The sequence below is a fragment of the Haemorhous mexicanus genome, chromosome W (genome assembly GCF_027477595.1).
Source record: "Haemorhous mexicanus isolate bHaeMex1 chromosome W, bHaeMex1.pri, whole genome shotgun sequence".
In the NCBI taxonomy this organism is placed as follows: domain Eukaryota; kingdom Metazoa; phylum Chordata; class Aves; order Passeriformes; family Fringillidae; genus Haemorhous; species Haemorhous mexicanus.
This window is the reverse complement of record NC_082380.1, coordinates 1,376,737-1,399,005: the sequence shown is the minus strand read 5'-3', so window position 1 is coordinate 1,399,005 and position 22,269 is coordinate 1,376,737.

Below are 22,269 nucleotides of genomic sequence, written 5' to 3'. Positions count from 1 at the left end.
AGTATAGGAGGTAATATAAAGGTTGGTCTTTATTGGAGGCCTCCAGGAGCAGATATGGAAAATGTCCACAAAAATGCCCACCCCCCCCCCCCCATGGGGTGAATACAGTTTTATAATTTTAGGAAATTAGCATAACTGACCAAAAAAAAATCACCATTTAGAGACATAAGAGGTGATACAATTTCCCCTGGTTCAACTTTCTCTAAATCCTCCCCACTCAGATGGAAACTCAACTTTGTTTATGAAAATGTGTCTTGAAGAGCTGTTTTTTGGCCTTGGTTCCTAGAAAGAACCAAGATAGGCTAGGGGCTTTGTAATGTGTTTTGTCTTTCTGCCTATCAGGGCAGGGAAAAGTACTGGAAAAACTAGCTATGAATACAATAAAAGGCTACAGAGCTCCAAATATATGTCTAAAGAACACAGAGAATATAGAAAAGAAAAAGGCAAAAATCATTCAATATCAATATACCCACCTGTCTTGGTTTGAAAGACAGGCATCTGCCAAGGAAGGCAGACACCTCCCTTGGAATCGGAAATATGACCCCCTTCTCTCGAAATTATTGTAACTCTGAAATTACAGGGCTGTCCTAGGGTGATGCTTGTATTCCCAGTCGTTGTTCTGTTTATGTTGGATAGTGTGTTCTGCGCCTTCAAGACTGGCTCTGAAGAGCGAGGTTTTGTTTTGTTTTGTTTTGTTATCAGCCTGCTCACTCCCCCAACGGTCGGCGGGACACACAGACGGGGCAGTATATAGTGCGGCGTTTACTTTTTGCTTTGGTTTTTACTTTGCTCTTGCCCCTGCTTTGCTCCCGCTTTGCTCTTGCTTTTGCTTCTGCTTGTTAGTTAGTTTAGTTAGGCAGTCTGAATTTTCCCTGGACTGTTTTTCTTTCCCTTTCTTGGAACCAGTCGAGCCTGCTCCACACTGGTACCTGGGAAACACCGATAGTTTGCACTTTGTGGCCTGCAGCAGCTATTCCCAGCGCCGAAGGGACCTAGAACAGAGTGACCACTCCCAGGAGAGACTTTCGGAATTTGTCATCTTTTTCAGAGCAGTGAAAGAGTGGTGTCATCCAGTATTGTTCATTTTGTGTGCTGGAGGGGTGCTTGGCCTGTTAAATAAACAGGTTCTTTCCCCTTCTCTCTAAAGAATCCTTCCCAAACAGGTTGGGGGGAGGGGCCATGTGGGTTTGTCTTCTGGAGGGGCCCCCTTTGGAGGTTTTCTCCCAAATTTGCCCTAAACCAGGACAAAAATTGGTGCCCAATGCGTGGGGCTCAAGAGAAAGTGGAAAAAACCCTGGTCTGGCTGCATTTTGGTTGCCATTACTCTGTGTTGGTATAAAGCAGTTAATAGCCAAGTTTTTGAATTCGCAATGTCTCTTGGGGTGAAGGCTTGCATGCATTTCTGGTCCCTAGGTTTCTTTGAGATCTTAATACCTCTCTGGTCCCCAGGTTTATTTTCTTATCCAGAAATAGCTCTAGCATTGTCCCTAATACGTAGTTTTTACAGCAGAGGAGCAGTGACCAGAATAGCTATCCTGCTGGGCTTGGTGGTAATAACTTGTAAGAAGTTTATAAAGGTGCTGGGGTCTGTTCCAGGTATGGCTATGGTTATGCACCCAGTTGGTTAGAGGAGGAGCAGGAGGTGAGGCTTTTCAGCCTTTGCTTTCCTTCTCCTCTGAATCTGTTACATCACTATTGGAGAATGTTCAGTTTCCCCTGAATGTTAAAGACACCATCTTTCCAGTATTTAATCTAGTAAGATTCCTTTATACAGTCTGCAGCTTCTCTAGAATGAGGGCTGAGATTTCTAGAGGGGCTAATGAGACCCCCGACCCAGGAGTAGACCCAGGCATGGAAAATCCTGAGTGGTGTGGGAAATGGGAGGATATGGGCCAAATCCTGAAGGAATTTTCTGACCCTATAATCTGGGACATTCCACGTGAACAAATTCAGAACCCAGCTGAGATGGGGAAATACCTGAAAGAGAAGTGCCATGATGACCCTAAGGAGAAAAAGATCCTTGCAGTAAGCTGGGCCCTGGCATATGCTTATCCCACACTGCTGGATACTCTAGGGCAGCAGACAGAGGAAGGGGGGTAGGGAGATAAATCAAAAGCTATCCCAGTTACTCAGGCTACAGCCAACACCCCAGGCTTGAAGCCAGCAGCTAAACTAGACAATAAGCCTAAACCAATGGCTGTTGCTACTAGCACTAGAAGTGGAAAGTGCACAGACAAGACTGATTGACCAGTGGATGATGATGATGATGCAGGAGAAGGACCCTCAATGCTTCCTGACCTAAAATCAGGAGTCAAAGCAACAGACGCAAGATCAGAAGCTAATACTGAGTCCTTTTCCCTGAAGGACCTTTGTGGCCTAAGGAAGGATTACACTCGAAGACCTGATGAATCCATAATTAGTTGGTTAGTCCATCTTTGGGATGCTGCAGGCGAGGCTACAATTCTGGATGGCGCCGAAGCGAGGCATTTGGGATCCCTGTCACATGATCCTGTCATCGACCAAGGAATGATGAGGGGGGCTAATCCTCACAGCCTCTGGGCACGGGTCTTGGAAAGTGTTGCACAAAGATACCTGTGTGCAGATGATCTCTATATGCAGCAAACCCAGTGGAAGACAAGAACAAAGGATCCAACACCTGAGAGAAATGGCAGTGGCAGAGATTATCTTCTCAGATGACATAACAACTAGGAATCCAGACTTGGTACCATGCATGTCTGTAATGTGGTGAAAACTTGTATGACTTGGGCCATATGAATATGCTTCTGCTTTAGACATAATGAAGCGGGATGAAAGGGATGAGACCTTGCTTGATATGGCAAAGAAGCTCCAAGTGTATGCAAATGCTGTACATGGCCCAACACATGCCAGAATATCAGTGGTGGAAACACATCTGCAGAAATTAGAGGACAAGATAGAGGTGAATCATAAGCTCAGAGATGAGATTAAAGAAGACCTTCTCTAAATCTCGGCAGTACAGATCAGAGGTTCTGGTACTGCGAGTCTCTGTCCGAAGATTCCCTCATCTGCCTCCCAGTCATCATGAAAGGGACAGAGACTAGGGACCACTGAATAAAAAGGACCCTCATCTGAAATTCTGGCCCTGTTGGAGAAAGTTACTTGCCAAAGACCCCAAGGCCTGAGCACATTACTAAGTTATTGTTCACAGGTGTGTTTGCTGTATGCTATGTTGAACCCAATGATAAGAAGAAAAGGGCACTTTGCCCTTTTGCAACAATAGCCCTAGAAGTTGTCCCACCTCTCGGCTTGGCTGGACTTCTCCTGAGGTTTTGGGTGGTCCTCCACAGAAGACCCCTCACCTGTTTTACAACCACTGTGACAGACAGAGTGAGATGTAAGAAGCCTCTCCATCAAAGACCGAGACATGAAATCCCTATGTGAAAAGGCCCCTCCCCACTCTTTCCAAGGACTGGGACTGAAATCCCTAACCTGGGGGAGGTGTGTGGGGGAGGCAAGCTAACCAAAGCAAGATGGATGTTGCAGGTGCGAGCAGTGCACCAAGAAGACAATGGTTGTCGCCCACTGCTGAGAACGTGGACTGTGTGTACCCTTCTTCAAATACCATTTTTCCTCAGAAAATACAATAGACTACTGTAAAATAAAAATGAAGCCACAGGGGCAAGCTTCTTAGCCGGATAGCTGATCCCTCGTAGGGTAAGCGCCCCAGGCAAGCAGTCTTAAGGCCGGATACCTCAGCCCTATGGAGGCTGGGGTGCCCTAGGCCGGACTGCGGCACAGCCGTGACCCCTAGCAAGCTTAGTGATTGTCAGCTCTTAGTGAAAATCAGCTCTTTTATGATTTCAGCTCTTAGCTTGCTCGTAGGGGCTGTGGCTGGCCATGGCTTCTGGAAGGCAGAGGAAAGAGAGAGGAGAAGGCGGCCAAGGGTTCCACGATGGTTTATTCTGAGGGTCTCACGAAGGGTCTTGAAGCTGCTCTTCTAAAGAAATGGGCCAAGACAGCCTCTTTTATAGGGTTAGGGAGGATTGAAAACTGACCAATTGTAAGGGTTAGGGAAACTAGCCTATGGGGTCACAGAGAGATAAGCAGGCCTGGAGGACCAGAGTGAGGACTCCTGGTTCAATTCCTATGACTCAGCAAATACCTATCTCTAAACATCCCTCCATGGAGCCGTAGCCGGCCCTGCGCCTGCTACAGACTACTTTTGATTCGATTTGAAGATTCACCCCCTTCCCCCATCAAAAAAGAGTATAATAAGAGTTGGGATGAAGTGCAACCTCTGAGATCTCCCTGGACGTGACCTGGCGAACTCTGACGGCTGGACATCGAAGCAATTTGCCATTTCTATGTTTGCTAGCTATATACCTTTCCCCAATTCCTCCCCAACGCATTTTGCTGTGGTCATTCAATAAAGGTGCATTGGTTTTTGATTAATACTGCAAACCCCTGTGTCGTGTGGGTTTTTTGCACTCTGAGATCACTCAACAAACCATCTTGAAACCCATTCGTAAGGACGGATCATGACAGGTACCCAACGCAGACATTCCCCAAATGGACAGAGAAGGTACACCCCACGAGCTGAGCTGTGGTTCTTCCTGCATGATTGTGGAGAAAATATGAGGAGATGTGATGGAAAATCTACTGATTCTCTGGCACAACGGGCGCATGAATTGAAGGAAGGCAAGGCTCAGAGAGGAAGTTCCACCAAAAAGAAAGCAGCTCCAGTTGCCCGTAGCCGAACTGCCAGGTATGATGATGATGATGACATCTGATTTCCTTGAAGGAACCTCCAAGACATATGCCCAAGGAAAGAAGGATAACCAGGCTTAGAGAGGCCCTGCCTCTGGCCAGGTAGAGGCTAGGGAAAATCGTGTTTTCTGGACTGTGTGGATTCATTGGCCTGGCACATCAGAACCACAAGAATAAAAAGCTTTGGTCGATAGTGGTGCGCAGTGCGCATTAATCCCATCAAGATATGTGGGGGCAGAAACTGTTTCTATTGCTGGTGCGACAGGGGGATCACAGGATTTCACTTTGGTGGAAGCTGAGTTGAGCCTGACTGGAAATGAGTGGAAGAAACACTCTGTTGTTACTGGCCCAGAGGCCCCACGCATTTTGGGTATAGATTACCTACAAAGTGGGTATTTCAAGGACCCAAAAGGACTCAGGTGGGCATTTGAGACAGCAGCTGTAGTGACAGAGGGCATCCAGCAATTGAACACCTTGCCTCGACTGTCCGAGAATCTATTTACAGTAGGACTTCTGAAGGGAGAAGAGCAACAGGTACCAATTGCCACTTCCACAGTGTATCGACGACAGTAAAGAAGAACTTGAGATGCTGTGATGATTCAAGGGGTGGTCAGCAAGACCCACTCACCCTTCAACAGCCCCATTTGGCCTGTGCGTAAATCTGAAGGAGAATGGAGATTGACGGTGGACGACCATGCATTGAATGAAGTTACTCCACCACTGAGCGCTGCTGTGCCAGACATATTAGAGCTCCAGTATGAGCTTGAGTCCAAGGCAGCAAAGTGTTATGCTACTATAGATATTGCCAAAGCATTTTTCTCCATTCCTCTGGCAGCAGAATGCAGGCCTCAGTTTGCTTTCACCTGGAGGGGAGTGCAGTATACCTGGAACCGACTGCCCCAGGGGTGGAAGCAGTCCTATCATCTGCCATGGACTGATCCAAACTGCACTAGAAAAGGGTGAGGCTCCAGAACACCTACAGTATATTGATGGCATCATTGTGTGGGGGAACACAGCAGCAGAAGTGTTTGAGAATAGAGAGAAAATCATCCAAATCCTCCTGTGAGCTGGTTTCGCCATCAAAAAGAGCAAAGTAAAGGGACCAGCTCGTGAGATTCAGTTCCTAGGAGTAAAGTGGCAACATGGACAGCGTCAGATTCCTATGGATGTCATCAACAAGATCACAGCTATGTCTCCACCAACCAACAAGAACGAAACACAAGCTTTCCTAGGCGCCATATATTTTTGGAGAATGCATATTCCTGAGTACAGTCAGATCGTGAGCCCTCTTTACCTGGTCACCCGCAAGAAGAACGATTTCCACTGGGGCCCTGAGTAACAACAAACCTTTGCCCAGATTAAGCAGGAGATTGCTCATGCAATAACCCTTGGCCCAGTCAGGACAGGACCAGAGTTGAAGAACATGCTCTACTCTCTAACTGGGAACCATGGTTTGTCCTGGAGCCTTTGGCAGAAGGTGCCTGGGGAGACTCGGGGTCGACCACTAGGATTTTGGAGTCGAAGCTACGGAGGGTCTGAAGCCAACTACACTCCAACAGAGAAAGAAATCTTGGCTCCCTATGAAGGAGTCCAAGCTGCCTCAGAGGTGATTGGTACAGAAGCACAATTCCTTCTGGCACCCCGACTACTGGTGCTGGGGTGGATGTTCAAAGGCAAGGTTCCTTCCACCCACCATGCCACCAGTGCTACATGGAGCAAGTGGATTGCTCTTATCACACAGTGCACCCATATAGGTAAACTGAATCGCCCTGGGATTTTGGAGGTAATTTCAAATTGGCCTAAAGGTGAAAATTTTGGTGTCACAGATGAACAAGAACCAGTGACATGGGCTGAAGAAGCTCTTCCATATAACCAACTGCCACCAGAGGAAACACGCTACGCTCTTTTCACTGACGGTTCCTGTCTCATCGTAGGGATGAATCAGAAGTGGAAAGCAGCTGTATGGAGCCCCACACGACAGATCGCAGAGGCCACTGAAGGAGAAGGTGGATCAAGCCAACTTGCGGGACTCAAAGCTGTTCAGCTGGCCCTAGACATTGCAGAAAGAGAGAAGTTGCCAAAACTCTACCTCTACAGTGATTCATGGATGGTAGCCAATGCTCTGTGGGGATGGCTGGAGAGGTGGAAAGAGGCTAAATGGCAGCGTAGAGGAAAACCAATTTGGGCTGCTGATGAGTGGAAAGACATCGCTACCAGGGTAGGGAGGCTACCTGTGAACGTTCACCATATCGATGCCCATGTCTCCAAGAGTAGAGCTAATGAGGAGCACCAAAACAATGAGCAGGTAGACCAGGCTGCAAAGATAGGGGTGTCCAAGACAGACCAAGATTGGGAACACAAAGGAGAGTTATTCTTTGCTCGATGGGCCCATGATGCCTCAGGCCATCAGGGTAGAGATGCCACTTATAAGTGGGCATGAGACCGAGGGGTGGATTTAACCATGGACAGTATTTCACAGGTTATCCATGGCTGTGAGACATGTGCTCCCATCAAACAGGCCGAGCGAGTGAAGCCCCTATGATATGGTGGGCCGTGGTCTAAGTACAAGTATGGAGAGTTATGCAAGACTGATTACATCACACTGCCCCAGAAACGCCAAGGCAAGCGCTATGTGCTCACAATGGTAGAAGCCACCATGGGATGGTTGGAAACCTACCCTGTGTCTCATGCTACTGCCCGTAACACCATCCTGGGCCTGGAAAAGCAAGTCCTGTGGAGACATGGCATCCCTGAGAGGACTGAGTCAGACAATGGGACTCATTTCAAAAACAGCCTTATCAACACCTGGGCTAGGGAACATGGCATTGAGTGGGTGTACCATATCCCCTACAATGCACCAGCTGCAGGCAAAGTGGAGAGGTACAATGGACTGTTAAAAACACAGTTGAAAGCATTGGGTGGGGGATCTTTCAAAAATTGGGAGCAGCATTTAGCAAAGGCCACCTGGTTAGTTAACATCCGATGTTCCACCAACCGAGCAGGTCCTGAACAGTCTGAGTCCCTGAATATAACAGATGGAGATAAAGTCCCAGTGGTACATGTTTGTTAGGGAAGACGGTGTGGATCAATTCTGCCTCAAGTACAGACAAACCCATTCATGGGGTTGTCTTTGCTCAGGGACCAGGTTGCACATGGTGGATAATGCAGAGAGATGGAGCAACATGATGCGTACCTCAGGGAGATCTGATTGTGGGGTGAGACTCATATGCAAATATCACTGTTTATTGGATGTTACTGCCATTGTCTGTACATTAAATGACACAGACAGGAGATAGAAGGAAATGTGTAAGTGTCAAAGGTCTGAGCAAGTGAAAGATGGAGTTTTGAGTGAGTAAAATGAAAGTGGGGAATCCTGCAGCTCTGCAGTATGGGGCCTGGATTCAGTGGTCTGGTGTGGGGATGTGATGGGAGCATGATGGGTACTGCTTGTAATTTTTTGGGGGGAACAGATGGAAGTTTTTATGTGAATAAGATTCATTATGTTTGGTAGTATGTTGATGATATGAGGATAAGGGGTCAATGTCCTAGGGTGAAGTTATGATGCTTGTATCCCCAGTCGTTGTTCTGTTTATGTTGGATAGTGTGTTCTGTGCCTTCAAGACTGGCTCTAAAGAGCGAGGTTTTGTTTTGTTTTGTTATCAGCCTGCTCACTCCCCCAATGGTCGGCGGGACACACAGACGGGGCAGTATATAGTGCGGTTTTGCTTTTTGCTTTGCTTTTTGCTTTGCTCTTGCTCCTGCTTTGCTCTTGCTTTTGCTTCTGCTTGTTAGTTAGTTTAGTTAGGCAGTCTGAATTTTCCCTGGACTGTTTTTCTTTCCCTTTCTTGGAACCAGTCGAGCCTGCTCCACACTGGGACCTGGGAAACACCGATAGTTTGCACTTTGTGGCCTGCAGCAGCTATTCCCAGCGCCGAAGGGACCTAGAACAGAGTGACCACTCCCAGGAGAGACTTTCTGAATTTGTCATCTTTTTCAGAGCAGTGAAAGAGTGTTGTCATCTGGTATTGTTCATTTTGTGTGCTGGGGGGTGCTTTGCCTGTTAAATAAACAGGTTCTTTCCACTTCTCTCTGAGGAATCCTTCCCAAACAGGTTGGGGGGAGGGGCCATGTGGGTTTGTCTTCTGGAGGGGCCCCCTTTGGAGGTTTTCTCCCAAATTTGCCCTAAACCAGGAAAAGGCAAAAATATGGGAAAAGGAAGAACAGTTCTTTACTAGTGTGTATATGGATAACAATGCAAACAAACAGCAATGGCAGCAACAAGAAACAAAACCAGAAACCCAGTAACATCCTTCTCTTAGCTGTCAAGCACCTTCCCCTTTGGTGTAGTTATGGTCACAGACAGCAGGGGCACTGGCAGGCTCACAGCTGGGCTGGGTGGGTGTGATAATTCCCCCACGGCTGCAGGGGGCGCTGTGGTGTGAGTTCAGCTGTGTCTCCCTCACGTGGTAATGGTGGGCGGGCTGGATGGAAAAATGTGCTGCAGCAGGAACCTCGGAGCAGTGGCTGAAATGGCAGAGGCAGGCACACCCGGGGTGGCAAACAAAATGTAACAGAAAACTCCACAACCTTACCTGGAGCTGTGGGGATTGGGTGGACACGGGTTACTTGGTTAGAGTGTAGTGAAAAAGCCTGAAGCAGCGGCAGAAAGCAGTGAGGTTTGGCAGCTGCAGCCAGGCTTCTCTGTAGCAGCTGCCGCATGCGGCTGGGAAACACGCCCTCTGTTTTATTAATAAGGTTTAGTGATTGGCTCATGCAAATGAGGAGGAGTTATTAAGTATGATGAGAAGAAGTTCCATTAAAGTTTATTGTTCTTTTGACAGGTACTTCAGTTGTCCCAGTTTAGTTTTTGTGAAAAACATGGTTCACTCTCCTGTGAAAATTAAAGAAGTTTAATAAAGAACAATAGGAAACAAAGACAGTAAAGCAAAGATTATGGCCGGGTGCATCCTGGCACTCAGCCCAGACCACACCATTACCTTCAGGGATACCCCTTAAATACCTTTTCTGTTGCAGATTCACAGACCCTTATGCATATCCATATTTTTCCATAAACTATTTTACATATTCCAGGAATTACTTTACATGGCCCCTCCTTGGGTCTGCCTTTTTAGAGCATGAGTGTTTCTGTGAGAAACAACTGCTCACTTTGAAATTTTAAAAAGGTTTATTAAACCTTGACAAAAATACAACAAAAGGACTAAATAAGGAAAAAGTTGCAGCGCTGGGAACTGCCTGCCTGCATACCACGTGGCTGGTTTGTCTTCAAGATGAATGCTCAGTCTTTTATACCCCTGGGGGTTGCATCAGCCAGCCCTGGCCTCTCCCAAAGTCTGTCAGTCATCTCTTCTTTGCCATTTATTGGTGGAGACTGCTTTCTTGTAACTTGATTGGAGGTCCGGTGTTGCCATGCTGCACCCCTAAGCAACAAGCTTTTCCATTCCCAACTGCCCCAGGTAAGGGACACGTGCACGCCTTCTTAGTTACCTGTCCTAGACAACCCTGGCTGTCTGATGGCAGCAATATGGGGGGGGTTGGGGGGGGGGAAGGGGACCATGGGGAGAACAGAGGACATCTAAACTACAATAACATAACTATACATCACTAAAGCTTTTCTTAGTATTCACACAATATTCATCCCTTAATTGCGAGAGCCAATCACATCATTATCCATCTATAACGTTTCTTGGCTGTGGTTTTTGCTCCTTCTCTTTATCACTTCAGTTTAGGCCTTGGCCCATATTTTCTTCAGACAGCAGATGCTGATAGTTGGCATATCAATAGCAGGGTCCTCATTACATGTTCACTGGATGTTATCCCGACCAAACAGACAGTTCACTTATAACTATATCAGCTACCACTACTACTATGTCTTATTTTTTTGTTGTTGTTAAGAGCAGAAATAAAGAGTTATTTTAACACTGTACATATGGCACTTGTGAAAAACGCCAATCTCTTGTTTTTAAAATTTTAAAATTTTAATAGTAATAAAATGGTTATACAAATAGCAATATAATTAGAGTAATAAAAATTTGGACAATTAGGATTAGGTCAATACAAGACAATAAAAACAAAGAGTTACGGAAAGTCTGGGTACCTTTTTCTGAGCAAAATAAGCCCGAAAAAAGGACACACGTTAACAGAGGATTAACCCTTAAAAGCAATAATGTAAGACCCTGCCTTGGGGAGCTGTTTGGGTCCACTCCGGCTAGCTATTGACCCTAGCCCACACAATCTTTGTTCTGGATTGCAAGGCAGGATGTATTCTATTACCATCTGTATGGCAGTTGTCTAGGTGTTAAGTGGGCAATTTCCCCTTATCTCTCTCCCTGAGAGATCACAATCACTCCTCCCTCAGCAGGGGGCATCCCGTGATAAGAGGCTATTGAATGTCACTGCATGGCTGATAAGAACTGTAACATCCCATTGTGAGATGCTCCGCCCAGAGGGAGGAGCCGAGCATTGCTACCCAGATATAATCAGGAGATTCTGACACACCAGCACAGCTTCTCCACTGGATTCACCAGAGGAACAGCAGCTGCTTCTACTTCCACGGATCTGTGGAGGAAGAATCACCCTTTTTTCTACAGGACCCCCTGCTCCAACAGAACCACACCTGACACCTCAGGAGGACTGCAGCCACTTTTCCAACTGGACTGCTGCCAGCACCCTGACCAACAGGGTGTCAGGTTGAGTTCTGACTCTGTCATTTTAGTGTACTGCATTGTTTTTATTTTATCATTTTATGTTTTTTCCCCCCTTCCCTATTAAAGAACTGTTATTTCCTGCTCCCGTATTTTTTTGTTGCCTGAGAGCCCCTTAATTTAAAATTCATAGCAATTTGGAGGGGTGGGGAGGGTTTGCATTCTCCATTTCAGGGGAAGCTCCTGCCTTCTTTAGCAGGCACCTGTCTTATCCAAACCAAGACAATCTTACATAGACGAAAGCAAAAGACGAGAAGCGCTCTTTTCTTCGTGGGGACAGACGTCCTCTGTTTATTGACTTGCTACGGGACACCGCAGACTCTGGTGACTTCTCAGGTGAAAAAGAGGGCGCAGCCCTTTGGCAGGAGACTTTTATGCCTGGGGTAATGGGGGGTGGAGGAGGAGGAGGACCACGGCCAATGGGATACCAGTAGGGAGGGGAGAGGGGAGGGACTGACCAGGGAATAGACCACCAGGGGGGTATTGGGGACAGCGATGGGTGAGGGAGAAACCATGTGATAGGAGAGGAGGAGGAACAAATCATGTGATATAACATACAAATCATGTGAACAGTGCAAATGACCAAAACATCCAGTGCAAACAACTAAATAACTATTTAGTGCAATACAACACAATCGCCCGTTGCATATTCATACATCTCATACATGATGAATAAATTCCATTCAAACAAAGGAGTTTGTCTGGTCAGTGTCAACTTCTTCCTCTTAATCCTGACAGCACCTTCAGAGCTGATCCAGGCAGGAAGAAGTTCATTTCTTCTGATAAGAGAGCAGTAAATTCTTTTTCTCTGAAAGATTTAGGTGTCCTGTGGCTGCTATCTCGGTGCAAGTCCTTTCTTTAAAAAAAGTATCTTACATAGCATAATTTCTATTTTAACATTATGTTATAGCCTAAAACTATATTTACCACACTACTTAAGAAAATTAATATAGCATTACTATCTAACATAACACATATAATATTCATTTTAATATTTGTGAAAAGCCAATCATATAATATGCATTTTTCACATTTCCCCCTCTTATTCTTTGTAAAACATTTGGCTTGAGCAATATTTCTTGTCTACTTGCATCTTCTGGACTATGCTGGCAAAATAAAACAGGGGATTACACAAGGAAGAAATATAAAAACAGTTGTAGCACATTAAAGGAAAAAACTTACTTTTTTAATTTTGGACTGGTACCTGGGTTATTATATATATTATTTTCTTTCTTTCTTTGATTTATTTTGCTTTTTCTAGAATGACTTTTCTGTGGTCATCAATTTTCAACAATCTGATATATTAAACTTTCCACAAACACCCCCTTCTTTTAGCCAATAAATACTCCAAAGCCAACCTATTCTGATACACTACAGTTTTTGTTTGGCTTTGCTGACTTAATATTATTCCAATGCCTGAGCAGCTTTATTTGTTATCATTTCTATAACTGCTTGGAGTCTTATAATATGATTCAGCATATAATTTGGGGTCAATACAGAGTTAGATTGCTGTGCTGGTTTTACTTTTTTCTTTACTAGTCGTTTTTTTACCTAATCCCGAACTGTATCTGTAAGATTAAATGTAAAACAAATTCGTCTCTCTCCTTTTGGACATTAAATTCTCCATCAATTACCACTTTTTCCTAAGTTTCTTGCAATCCAATAATTTTCTCCATTTTGCCTACAGGTTCTTAATTTGGATGGGTTATAACAGTGTCTGTTGACATGGGTGTGTGTAATAAAAGAGGAACTTTGGTTTCTTTCCATGTAATACTTTCTGTAGCATTTGTGACATGATCTTGCCAGTGTCCCGAAAGGGAAAAGACAACAAATGAGTGACAGAAACAGGAATAACAGTGTGGAAACCCAGGGCACCGGGAATATTTCCCTGTCTGCTCTGGGGTGCCCTGACCCCCAGGGGAACACTGACCCTCATTCATGGAGAACGTTTCCTAAACTTCAAGGTAGACTAGAATCCACTAAAGTTTGAAGTAGATTGTAGAGAGTAGTATAGGTGTATCACTTAGGTGGGAAATTTAGGTTTTGGGATTTGTAGTATGTTGTGGATGGAAGCAAGATGGAGGGCAAAGGGTGTCATCCTGGGTTTCTTCTTCATGCTTCTTCTTCCTCCTTCTTCATGGGTTTGGGTGACATTTTGTAATTGGAATGAAAAATCCACATTGCAGGCTTTTGGGGATCAGTTATTGGGTTAAAAGGGGAAAAAATCTAGGTGTCACGTCTTAATTGGATAGTTTAGCTTTAAAAGACCTTGTAACGAAAGATTGTTAGCTATTTTTGCGGTGCTTTTTCAGTGCACTGAAACTTGTGTGGACAGCATGCAAAACTCTAGATATGATAATAATAAACAAGAACCTGAAGACCGAAAAAATCCAGTGCGTCTCTCTTTCCTGACACAAGACCACTCCAGGAGGGTCTCCCCAGACAATGGAGCCCCCTGGGAGGGCCCAGCCTGAGTCCCAGAAGTCAGGGGATCGGCAATAGGTACCCCGGCAACTGGCGCCCCATGTTGACCTCACTCATCTCAGAAGAACTCATCCCACGATCCCCTGGAACGGAGCCATCCCAGCCAAATTCCTCCAGAGGTGAAACAACTTGACTATCAGACATCTGAATTCCTTGTGGCCAGAGGATTCGGACCCGGTGCTCTGCAGGACGGAAATCGGGACTGATAGCTGAACTCCAGATTCGGTAAGCTCTCAAAGGGGCTGTTATAAATGATCAAATCGGCAGTCAAACTTATAATAAAATTTAACAAAGATTTATTACATTGTTAACAAAAATAGAATTTCGAAAAACCACCACAGCCAAGGCAGCGTCAACCCCGGGTGTCGGCGCTGGGTGAACTGAGATCCGACCGACAAAGTGTCAGCGTCTCCCCAGTGGTTCACCCAGACTGCTTCATGCAGCTAGCTTATATACAGTTTATTCTACCTGAGGCAGAAATGACCGAATGTTCCTTTGTGTCCCTTCACATGTAGAACTGGGACCATACAGATGCAGAAATATACAAAAGCCAGTCCAGATGTCTGGATGGCTGTCTGAACTTCTTCGGAAGAGCCTGCATTCACATGTAGCAGAGTGGCGCCGGTGCTTGAGTTTGGTAGATGCAATCTTCCCAGGTGCAAGTCCTCATGAGTGGCTTAGACATTGCAGGGAAGTCAGCAATCATGGCCTGGGAAGGTTTCATTCATACGTTAACAGACTTGATATTATCTTAACGTTGTCCGTTGTCCGGGAACTAATTGAATAGAAATATTGCAAATTATCAAATTGGCAGCTAAATTTATAAAAAAAATGTATAAATTTATTAGATTGAAACTAAAAAATAGAATATTATAAAACCGCTACAGCTAAGAGAGCATCAACCCCAGACTTTGACGCTGGGTGAACTTGGGTCAAACCGATGTAGTGTCAGCATCTCTCCAGAGTTTCACACTAACTGCTCCAGGTAGCCAGCTTATATACAGTTTATTCTGCCTGAAGCAGAAATGACCTAAGATTTCTGTAAGTCTCTACATATGTATAACGGGGACTATACAGATTCAGTCCCATACAAAAGTCAGTCCATAGGTTTGGATGGTTGTCTGGACTCTTCGAGATAGTCTTCTTTTCAGTTGTAGCTAGGACGTCGCTGTACTTCGATGTAATCTCTTCCAGGTGCTGTTCTGTGAATGTTCTGGACATTCCTGGGAAACGGTTGATGATCGCTCAGGAAGGACTCATTCATTCGGTAATAGTCATGATTTTATCTGGGCGAGTCTGGGAAATCTTTTGAATAGAGAGGAAAGCCCTGCTTCTGGCCATGGGGATCAGAGGCATGGTTGGATCTTTATGATTTTTATGCAGTTACAAAGCATGAATTATCTCTATCATATACTACAGAAATAAGACTCTGCTCCCAGCCAGGGTGGTCAAAGATATAACTTTGATTTTACAATATTTTATACACTTATATAGCATGAATTATCTCTACCATATACTACAGGGCCCAACATGGGAGGGAATCTCGCCACCAAAGATAGAGACTCTTTCCAGAAATTAAAACACTTAGTCAATCAGCGCCCAGCATAAGTTCAAAAACGGATTTGGGATCCCTGTTGCTCTGGGCAAAAGAAACCTATCCAGCTCTAAAAGAAAAAGATCTATTTCAACCCTGTTTTCGGGCAGATGTTAGCATGAAGTTATGAGTGCGTCACCCAGCAAGATGCAAATGCAGGGGCGTTGTTGGCTGCTTCTAGAGCTCTTTATCAAGTGACTTATGATGCAAAATACCCAGAATCTGTTGTACATCCACTTTTGCAGACACCTAGGGGAGCTGAGGGCTTTTCCCCAGGGGCAGAAGGGCATGAGCCCACAACTCCCCCCCTTCCCCCACCCAGCCCCTCAGAGACTTCTCCAGAAACTCGTGATCGCCCACAAACCTCCCTCCCCACCAGGCCCCGGGGGAAGACACTCCCTCTGTGGAGGAGGGGGACTTTTCCGGGGAGGAGGGGGACTTTTCTTGGGAGGAGGATGATCGGGTTACCGCGGCCCAAGCAGACCCCGAAAAAGAACAACCCCCCAAGTTTTGACTACTCCTCGGTAGAGAGGAGGAAGCTGATAGGTCTTTTTCTGAATTCCTTACATCCGTGCAAATTCCTAACGTGGGGGGGGGGGGGGGGTGTTGAAGCGCCGCCCCTTTCACAGCCAGTTTCCATATCCCCGCCCCTTTCCCCGCCCAGGGAGGCGTTACAGGCGCCCGAGGCTTCGCTGGCAACGCCTTCGGTTTTCGGCGGGCCAGCCTCAGCCTCCGCCGCCGCCAAGACTCTGAAAAAGACGTCAATAGGGCCCGCTCCTCCTTGCCTCTCGGTTAGAACGGTTCTGGGGCCGGCTGACGTCATCCAGGTTCCTCCCCCTCCCGCCCCTGAGGCCCGAGTTGCGTCACGGAGGGCGGGGCCCACGGCAAGTGGGTCTGATGTCAACACATGGCCCTCCCGTCGGTACGCCCAGGCCCAGTCCCAGCCAGGGGCCGCGCATGCGCCCTGCGCGCCACCGGTCTATCCACGGGCCCCCCCCCGCCACCGAAGCCGCGGCAGCTGCGCCCATTCCCTCTCCTGCAGCAGCGGCTGTGCCCCGCCGGCGCCCGATGCGGTCAAGCATTGCTGACCTGGGGTAAGCCCCATCCCCCGAAAAAGCTCACACCGCTCGCTCACGTCCCCGCCAAACGGAGCCTTCCAAACCACTCCAAGCCGCGGCAGCCACTGCGAGGCAAAATCATCGTAATGCAGGACATGCCCAATCGACAGCAAACAATTAAAGCCCTCAAAGCTTCTCTTTCAGAAGAAGACCAAGACACCATAGTCATCTTCCCAGGCAAAATGGGAATGACTGGCCAGGACACAACACACACTGAACAGTGGACCAGCACTCAAGCCATGGATGCTTCACAGCAACAACAATTCCCTGCAGCCCAGGATGTCAGCGATGAAGACATCATCTCCATCACAGCGGGACAAGGCATTCTTATGTCATCTAAAGATCCACCTGGCTTTTGGACATCATCAGGCACTTCAGCCTTTTACATGCCTGCTCCAAAGACTTGGCTTTCAGGGCAAAAATCCAGTTCCTCAACCAAACCACGATTTTTTTCATTTTCCAAAGATTTTGTAAATCAACTTTTTCTCCAGCTCCAGGAGTGTGCTCATTGCATTCAATCAAAGAAACACCATACCCGCTCTATTTCAACAATACCAAAGCAGTCAACAAAATCAACTATTGCTTCCTCAATTCCTCGACAACCACAAACTGCAACCCCTTTCTCCTCCCCTCAAAGAGAAGGGGGAGGGATGCCTGGGATGCATTCACTCTTCGGGTCAGAAAAGGATTCATCCAGGCAAATTGAAAGCCCACAGGTACCCCGGCATAACAGAGGTCCAGTATGGCTTATACTCCCACCTCCCATTTCTGTGGGGTTGCAACCTATAGCAGGTGTATTTGATCTTCTTGGTGGGGAATATAGAGGCCAATCTTGTCTTGCCCTCTATTTCCTTGTCACTTTCTCTTAGCTAATTTCAAGGTATATAGTTTGGTTTTTTTTTTACACCCCTTAACTGTGATTTCCTACTGTTCTTCAGGTATCTCTCATTCAACAGGCACTAATAATTCCCCATCCACAAAATAAAGTTATTACTTTTACACTTCTTGCAATAAGAGCATAAATTTTGTGAACTAAAATACTAATTATTCCCACAATTCAAACATTTACTTATAACCCAGCTAGCATGTCCAGTATCAGGATGAATCTAATAAAGTTTACAGTATGGTACTGATGGAAATGGTAATTCTCCTTCTTCCCTGTACAATTCACAGGCTAAGGTCAGAATATAAGAACTCAGACCAAAACAGTCCTGATCCTTCTGTCTGAAGTATTCCTCCCCAAGGAGATGTTTTATTCAGGCAATGCTTGAAACCAGTGATGTAAGCTTTGCCTTATTTCTTAATTAGGTGTTATTCTTTGTGTATTTATTGGATCATTTGGGTTTTCCCAAACCATTACCACCTAGTTCCTGTTTGAAAGTCAATTTGGTATCACCCAGTTTAGATATGATAGTCCATTCCTCAGATTCCTTCACAAGTCCTATGATTTTGCTGGCATGAATTCACCCTCTTTCCGTGGTTCAGATTGCTGTTTCAGTAGTACCTGGAAAGGACTTCTTAATAGCACAGTGATAAAAGAAAGACAATACTGCATTAACTTTTACCATTAGCTTTCTTCAAAACTTTCTGGGTTTAGCTAAAAGCTTTCTCCACAGCAGCCTCTTCTTCTTGTATCCAGCTGTGCTAATAGCTGCAGAGGCAAATTCTTCTTTCTGTGAGCTACAATTAGTTAAACAAGAAAGGTCAGGCCGATTTTAACACGCGATGAATTGCATCCATTGCTTTTTACTATTTGAGCAACATTTAACTGTTTTAGCCTTACAGACCCATTCTTCAGAACAAAAGCCTCCTCCTTCTTTTTTTTTTCCACCGCATTTCTTTCAATGCTGTGTCTTGCCCTTCCCCCACTGCTGCCACTTTACTGCAGGGCCCCGGCAAGGGCAGATCCTGCCCTAGCGTTTTCCGGACCCCAGTTCGGCATTGAATAACCTCCTAACAACCATGTGTCAAGACACTTCCCTGCCCTTCATGCAGAAACTGCATTTACACTTCTGTTCTCCTCTAACACCAAGACATCATCACTCCACATTCAAACATCCCAGAGTCTGCTAACCATCCCTCCCCTTTCAACTTCTCTCTTTCTTCTTTTCTTACTTTCTTTTCTTTTCCCAATCATTTTCTCTTTCCTTTGATTCAACACACCTCAGACTGTACAAGGTATCCACACAAGTAGTTTATTTCCAAAAGTAAGCTTATAACTTTCTTTTTCTAGGATTGCAGTAGCTGTTATAGCTTGAATACATGCTGGCCAGCTGTGGCTTACTGTGTCTAACATCTTTGATAAATAAGCTACTAGTCTCTTTACTCCTCCCCACTCCTGAATTAAAATGTTATGACCGACTCAATTTTCTACATTTATGTACAAATGAAAAGGGTTTTTCTAACAACTATAAGCTTAAAGCTGGTACTTAGGCTAGTTTTAACTTCAACTCTTCTAATTTGACATAATTTTCTATATAAATATTTTATTGCTTGTGTAATATATGATAGAGATAATTCATGCTTTGTAACTGTATAAAAATCATAAAGATCCAACCATGCCTCTGATCCCCATGGCCAGAAGCAGGGCTTTCCTCTCTATTCAAAAGATTTCCCGGACTCACCCAGATAAAATCATGGCGATTACCGAATGAATGAGTCCTTCCTGGGCAATCATCAACCGTTTCCCAGGAATGTCCAGAACATTCACAGAACAGCACCTGGAAGAGATTACATCAAGGAACGGTGACGTCTTGGCTACAACTGAAAAGAAGACCATTTCGAGGAGCTCAGACAGCCATCCAAACCTATGGACTAACTTTTGTATGGGACTGAATCTGTATAGTCCCCGTTATACATATGTAGAGACTTACAGAAATCTTAGGTCATTTCTGCTTCAGGCGGAATAAACTGTATATAAACTGGCTACCGGCAGCAGTTGGTGTGAAACTCTGGGGAGACGCTGACACTACGTCAGTTCGACCCAAGTTCACCCAGCGTCAAAGTCCGGGGTTGACGCTGTCTTAGCTGTAGCGGTTTTATAATATTCTATTTTCTGGTTGTCGATCTAATAAATTTATAAAATTCTTTTATAAATTTAGCTGTCGATTTGATCATTTACAACAAATTGCTGACGGCCCCACATGATCTGATATTGGGGTCCAGGAACTCCTTTTCCCGCCCGGGGGGCGCCCCGCTGCTTTTTAGCGGCCTGGACAGGAATCGTATTTCAGAACCAATCAGATCCACAAAAAACCGCAGACCGGAGCCGCAGATGATGATTGGAGCCACTTGCTAACGGAGCCACAGCCAAGGGAAATAAGGGCCCATTCTCGGCTCGGAAAGATCTAGAGACATCTCCAAGATCCGAGGTTTTTTTCATCCGTAAAAATCAATGTGCACGAAGAGATTGACGCAAGAAAAGGACCGTAAGTATTGCATGGTTGGATGGAACGTGATCGGACGCGTGTGTGAGACGTGACATTGTCACGGAGCGAGTGCAGACCCCACAATTGCAGTTCCACTATCCCATGAGGGAAGTGGTCAGTCAAGGGGAAAGCGAGAGGTTCTGGTTCGAAACACATGAGACCCAGGGCTCAGGGAGAGTCTGGATGGAAAACCGGTCACGTTTGGGATTGGAAAGGGAGAAGCGAGCCTGGAAGGTTCCAGGAATTCGTACGCCTTCTGAAACCGGAGGAAATAGGTAAGAAAGACTACCAACAAGTCGACAGAGCAGTTAACTGTCTGACTTGGTCAGGCTGGCGACTTTTCACGAGCCAGAAAACCCAATGTTGGAAAAAGGATCGGGACTCAAGACGAAAGTCCCGGGAAAACGACAGAAGGTAAGGAAAATCGTAACCTTCTTTGAGAAAATGGGGTTGGGAAAGAGCAAGGAACAAAAGAAAACCCAGGAGAAAATCCCTCAGGTCCCCAGGAGAGTGTTACCAGAAATACCCCGAGATAGTCCTCTGGGTTGGATGGTGGAACACTGGGATGAGAATCCACGGAGGTGGGGGAAATCCAAGGAAAAGATGATCCATTTCAGCATGGAGAAATGGGGAGGGAGGGAGAACGGACAGTACATGGTCTGGCAGATATTCAGCATGTTTGAAAGTTAGACCTGTGAGTTTTCTTTGACCATGTGAACGGTCGCAGTCCATGGGATCCTGAGGAATTTGAGTATGCAGACATGTGGAGGCACGCTTGCCCGGGTTTGTACCCAGTGCGAGCCTGCCGGCGCGCGGCGAAAGCAGGGAGGGAGTGGGAACCATTGGAAAACCTTCCACCCCCTTACCTTGTGGCTCCACAGCAGCCAGATCCCGCGCTGGCGCAAGCGGCGCCAGGGATGCCTCCTGAGGTGGGGGTGCTGCAAGTTCAGGAAATTGCATCACCGCCGCCACCAGAACAAGCGGCGGCATCCGCTCCCACACATGGTCACGTGACTGTTACAAATACCGAAGGGATGCTCTTTGAGCAATGATTCCATGATGGTAACAAGGGCAAAAGGGGATCCTTTTGAGGTCCCAATCATAAAAACATTGAAATAAACATGGAAAACAGAAGGCACATTGATAATATTTTATTAGCAAAGGACACAGAATTTAACTTGCTGGGCGGGACATGATGGTCGCTCGAGGGGTTGGGCTATCGGTGGAGAGAGCTCAGCTCAAAGTGAAGCTTTACAGCCTCACTGCCCCTGATGAGGAGAAAATAGACCCGAGGGTGTGGTATGTCCCAGGAGAAGCTGGGAGGTTGGACATAGAACAGATTTGGGTGGAAATTGAAAGACCCGAAGAACCTACACGAGTCAAAAAATATCCCCTCTCCATGGAAGGGAGGAGGGGCTTGAAACCAGTGATTGACAAATTAATAAAAAAAGGCACACTTGCATGTCACGACATAATACCCCAATTTTGGCAGTGAGAAAACCAGACAGCAGCTTTAGGCTGGTGCAAGATTTACGGGCTGTGAATCAGAGAACTAAGACTCTGTTTCCCACCGTTTCGAATCCTTACACTTTGTTAAACAATCTCTCCCCTGAAGATACGTGGGACAGCGTGATTGATTTAAAGGATGCTTTCTGGACGTGTCCTCTGGATGAGGGCAGTCGCAATTATTTTGCATTTCAATGGGAAGATCCAGAGACGAATAGGAAGCAGCAGCTCAGGAGCCCAGACAGCCATCCAAACGTATGGACTCACTTTTGTACAGGACTGAATCTGTATAGTCCCCGTTATACATATGTAGGGATCTACAGAAATCTTAAGTAATTTCTGCTCTAGGCAGAATAAACTGTATAAAAACTGGCTACCAAGAGCAGTTAGTGTGAAATTTTGGAGAGACACTGACACTACGTCAGTTTGACCCAGGTTCACCCAGCGCCAAAGTCCGGGGTTGACGCTGTCTTAGCTGTAGTGGTTTTATAATACTCTAATTTTTGGTTGTCAGTCTAATACATTTATAAAATTTTTTTATAAATTTGGCTGCCGATTTGATCATTTACAACACCTTCCTCTAACTTTTTCTTTTTTATCTTCTTTAGCCTTTCTCCTGTGTTTTGAGAAAGAATTTGGGGAGGGCTGCTTTTTAACTGAGCTCCTAGTGT